Source organism: Mustela nigripes, chromosome 14 (assembly GCF_022355385.1).
Source record: "Mustela nigripes isolate SB6536 chromosome 14, MUSNIG.SB6536, whole genome shotgun sequence".
Classification (NCBI taxonomy): Eukaryota; Metazoa; Chordata; class Mammalia; order Carnivora; family Mustelidae; genus Mustela; species Mustela nigripes.
In genome coordinates this window covers 86,457,374-86,462,794 of record NC_081570.1, presented here as the reverse complement: position 1 = coordinate 86,462,794, position 5,421 = coordinate 86,457,374, and the positions used below count along the sequence as shown (strand labels likewise).

The following is a 5,421-nucleotide window of genomic DNA, read 5'->3' as shown; positions in this document are numbered from 1 at the left end:
TCAAATAAAGGACTGTGGACCTGCAAAATGGCATGCTATGCTCTAGAATAAAGGCAAGAACAGAGTACTATAGGAATGTGTAGGTATGGTACCCAACCCAGGCTGGCAGGGGGCAGGTGCATTGGTGGAGAGAATGTATAAATTGGCTCATAAGTACCCATGAAATAACAAGATCTTTTGTGTTATTGTTCCAGAGAGTTGTGAGGGAAATTGAGGAAGAGATTATTGCCTAATAATGAACTCTGAGAAACTGCTTTTGAGTTTTCTTACTTTATTGTTGTGTTACAAACTGTCAGATACTTCCTATTGTTGTGTTACAAGGTTAACAATGAAAACATTATTGTCTGGTCTATTCAATTCTCCTACTGATAGAAAAAATATTGCAAACAATGTATTAAATAGTAATGTCTTCATTTAAACACTCAATTATTCCTTCCATATCTAGGCCATAGTTCAAAGTTTTTATACTTTCTTACTCTTCAGTGGGTCTCTCTGGCCCCAGCCAGGCTCTCCCCTACCCCACCATACAGTTGATTATCTCACTCTCATGCCTGAAAACTTAAAGAACTTTTTGTTGGAAAAAATTTTCTCTGTTGGGCGACTGGGTGGCTTAGTGGGTTAAGCCGCTGCCTTTGGCTCAGGTCATGATCTCAGGGTCCTGGGATCGAGTCCCGCGTTGGGCTCTCTGCTCAGCGGGGAGCCTGCTTCCTCCTCTCTCTCTCTCTCTCTGCCTGCCTCTCTGCCTGCTTGTGATCTCTCTCTGTCAAATAGAAAAAAAAAAAAATTAAAAAAAAATTTTCTCTCTCATTCTATCTCAGATATTACATATATATGACACACACATATAGGATAGATACAAATTTATTTATTTATTTACACACACACACACACATACACACACACACACACACTATAGACCAGAACTGAGACACACAAACTTGGGTAAGAGTACAAGTACTGGTGGGGCACCTGGGTGGCTCAGTGGGTTAAGCCTCTGCCTTCAGCTCAGGTCATGATCCCAGGAGCCTGGGATCAAGCTCCGCATTGGGCTCTCTGCGCAGTGGGGAGCCTGCTTCCCTTCCTCTCTCCCTGCCTCTCTGCTACTTGTGATCTCTGTCAACTAAGTAAATAAAATCTTCAAAAAAAAAAAAAAAAGAACACAAGTTCTAGGAATCCTTATCAGGATTGCAAACTGGATGGTCAAAGTGTAGGAGGGGCAAACAGGACAAAGGCCCAAGCTCAAGAGGGAGAGACAAAGCAACATGATCCAGGTGAACCAAGAACTTTTTGTTAAACGGGCCCCTGGGAGCTGAAGTGTAGGGAGAGCAGATCCAAAACTAGAATCCTCTTCACCTGTGCTTAGAATATCTCAAAGTGTGAAATATTCACGTATGAGGAGCCATTTCTAAAGTCTGTTTTCTGGAGTATTTTTAACATTCCTTTTTTTCCAATCTTATTTGCACTATTTTTCAAGGGGGCTTTACTAAAAAAATGCAAATCCAGGCCCTGAACAAGTTAGTTATACATTAATCAATCAAAAGTATTCGTTGAGAATCTATTCAAATTGACCAGCACGTAACAGAAATCCTGAGAGTAATTGTTAGAAAAAAAGTCAGGAAAATTTGAGCAATATGGTTTTATTATATTGTCTAATCAGTTCATTGTATGCAAAAATTATTTTTAAAAAATCATAGAAATCCCTAAAACAGCTTCATGGATGTACCTCTAAAATATTTAAAAGCTTTAAGGCATTCCTGGGTTTCTACACTGCAATGTATTTAAAATTCAGAATTCAAAAAAATAAAAAATAAAATTCAGAATTCAAAACAATAGCATTCATTTATCCTAGTTGGGACAAAGCAAAGGCACAGAATACTAAAACCTCAAAGTTGGTCATTTGAATTATGACTATGCAAACTAGAGGAGCTTGGCTAAACATAAAAAAATGCAAAGTCTGTTTCATTTCTTGTTCCTTACCTCAAACTCCAATCTGTGGGCAGGGACAGAAAGAAGGCATGTGATGCCTGCTTCCCATATTATTTGCTTACACACCAAAAGATGATGGACCCAAATTCTATTAGAGTCTCTTTAACTGCCTCCCATCTCTTAGGTAAGATGTTCACCTAACTGGGAATTTATTTCAGTGACAATTAAAGAAAAAGTCTGTTCCAAATGGAACCTAATTTTCCTAAAGTAAGGTTGATATCAACCCTGGATTTTGAGTATATGGGGGAGGGGAAGGCGAGCAAAAGGAAAAATTAAATTCCTTCTTCGTGCAAACACAGACTGTACTCTCTGAAATAGCTTTGTTTTTGAAGACTGTAATAGTCCTGCAAGATAGGTTTTTTTTTAATTTTTTATTTTTTATAAACATATAATATATTTTTATTCCCAGGGGTACAGGTCTGTGAATCATCAGGTTTACACACTTCACAGCACTCACCATAGCACATACCCTCCCCAATGTCCATAACCCCACCCCACTTTCCCACCCCCCTTCCCCCAGCAACCCTCAGTTTGTTTTGTGACATTAAGAGTCACTTATGGTTTGTCTCCCTCCCAATCCCATCTTGTTTCACTTATTCTTCTCCTACCCCCTTAACCCCCCATGTTGCATCTCCACTTCCTCATATCAGGGAGATCATATGATAGTTGTCTTTCTCCGCGTGACTTATTTCGCTAAGCATGATACCCTCTAGTTCCATCCACATCATCACAAATGGCAAGATTGCATTTCTTTTGATGGCTGCATAGTATTCCATTGTTCCATGTATTCCATGTGGTATTCCATATATACCATGTCTTCTTTATCCATTCATCTGTTGATGGACATCTAGGTTCTTTCCATAGTTTGGCTAGTGTAGACATTACCGCTATAAACATTAGGGTACACGTGCCCCTTCGGATCACTACGTTTGTATTTTTAGGGTAAATACCCAGTAGTGCAATTGCTGGGTCATAGGGTACCTCTATTTTCAACATTTTGAGGAACCTCCATGTTGTTTTCCAGAGTGGTTGCACCAGCTTGCATTCCCACCAACAGTGTAGGAGGGTTCCCCTTTCTCTGCATCCTCGCCAGCATCTGTCATTTCCTGACTTGTTCATTTTAGCCATTCTGACTGGTGTGCGGTGATATCTCATTGTGGTTTTGATTTGTATTTCCCTGATGCCGAGTGATATGGAGCACTTTTTCATGTGCCCTTTGGCCATATGGATGTCTTCTTTGCAGAAATGTCTGTTCATGTCTTCTGCCCACTTCTTGATTGGATTATTTGTTCTTTGGGTGTTGAGTTTGCTAAGATCTTTATAGATTTTGGACACTAGCCCTTTATCTGATATGTCATTTGCAAATATCTTCTCCCATTCTGTCAGTTGTCTTTTGGTTTTGTTAACTGTTTCCTCTGCTGTGCGAAAGCTTTTGATCTTGATAAAATCCCAATAGTTCATTTTTGCCCTTGCTTCCCTTGTCTTTGGTGATGTTCCTAGTAAGATGTTGCTGCGGCTGAGGTCGAAGAGGTTGCTGCCTGTATTCTCTTCAAGGATTTTGATGGATTCCTTTCTCACATTGAGGTCCTTCATCCATTTTGAGTCTATTTTCATGTGTGTTGTAAGGAAATGGTCCAATTTCATTTTTCTGCATGTGGCTGTCCAATTTTCCCAACACCATTTATTGAAGAGGCTGTCTTTTTTCCACTGGACATTCTTTCCTGCTTTGTCGAAGATTAGTTGACCATAGAGTTAAGGGTCTATTTCTGGGCTCTCTATTCTGCTCCATTGACCTATGTGTCTGTTTTTGTGCCAGGACCATGCTGTCTTGATGATGACAGCTTTGTAATAGAGCTTGAAGTCCGGAATTGTGATGCCACCAACTTTGGCTTTCTTTTTCAATACTCCTTTGGCTATTCGAGATCTTTTCTGGTTCCATATAAATTTTAGGATTATTTGTTCCATTTCTTTGAAAAAGATGGATGGTACTTTGATAGGAATTGCATTAAATGTGTAGATTGCTTTAGGTAGCATAGACATTTTCACAATATTTATTCTTCCAATTCAGGAGCATGGAACATTTTTCCATTTCGTTGTGTCTTCCTCAATTTATTTCATGATTACTTTATAGTTTTCTAAGTATAGATTCTTTGCCTCTTTGGCTAGGTTTATTCCTAGGTATCTTACGGTTTTGAGTGCAATTGTAAATGGGATTGACTCCTTAATTTCTCTTTCTTCTGTCTTGCTGTTGGTGTAGAGAAATGCAACTGATTTCTGTCCATTGTATATCCTGACACTTTACTGAATTCCTATACAAGTTCTAGCAGTTTTGGAGTGGAGTCTTTTGAGTTTTCCACATATAGTATCATACCATCTGCAAAGAGTGATAGTTTGACTTCTTCTTTGCCGATTTGGATGCCTTTAATTTCCTTTTGTTGTCTGATTGCTGAGGCTAGGACTTCTATACTATGTTGAATAACGGTGGTGATAATAAACATCCCTGCTGTGTTCCTGATCTTAGCGGAAAAGCTTTCAGTTTTTCTCCATTGAGAATGATATTTGTGGCAGGTTTTTCATAGATGGCTTTGATGATATTGAGGTATGTGCCCTCTATCCCTACACTTTGAAGAGTTTTGATCAGGAAGGGATGTTGTACTTTGTCAAATGCTTTTTCAGCATCTATTGAGAGTATCATATGGTTCTTGTTCTTACTTTTATTGATGTGTTGTATCACATTGACTGATTTGCGGATGTTGAACCAACCTTGCAGCCCTGGAATAAATCCCACTTGGTCGTGGTGAATAATCCTTTTAATGTACTGTTGAATCCTATTGGCTAGTATTTTGTTGAGTATTTTCGCATCTGTGTTCATCAAGGATATCGGTCTATAGCTCTCTTTTTTGGTGGGATCCTTGTCTGGTTTTGGGATCAAGGTGATGCTGGCCTCATAAAATGAGTTTGGAAGTTTTCCTTCCATTTCTATTTTTTGGAACAGTTTCAGGAGAATAGGAATTAGTTCTTCTTTAAATGTTTGGTAGAATTCCCCCGGGAAGCCGTCTGGCCCTGGGCTTTTGTTTGTTTGGAGATTTTTAATGACTGTTTCAATCTCCTTACTGGTTATGGGTCTGTTCAGGCTTTCTATTTCTTCCTGGTTCAGTTGTGGTAGTTTATATGTTTCTAGGAATGCATCCATTTCTTCCAGATTGTCAAATTTATTGGCGTAGAGTTGCTCATAGTATGTTCTTATAATAGTTTGTATTTCTTTGGTGTTAGTTGTGATCTCTCCTCTTTCATTCATGATTTTATTTATTTGGGTCCTTTCTCTTTTCTTTTTGATAAGTCGGGCCAGGGGTTTATCAATTTTATTAATTCTTTCAAAGAACCAGCTCCTAGTTTCGTTGATTTGTTCTATTGTTTTTTTGGTTTCTATTTCAT

General features: G+C 38.7%; 1 long non-coding RNA gene across 1 annotated transcript in view; it reads right to left on the bottom strand.

Moving 5' to 3' along the window:
* Positions 1 to 266: 266 nt before the first annotated feature.
* LOC132002257 (uncharacterized) overlaps positions 267 to 5,421 on the bottom strand; it is a 13,843-nt gene continuing 8,688 nt past the window's right edge. Inside the window, exon 4 of the long non-coding RNA XR_009399780.1 lies at positions 267 to 760. This is a non-coding gene — a long non-coding RNA (uncharacterized LOC132002257). The remainder of the gene's footprint in view (positions 761 to 5,421) is intronic.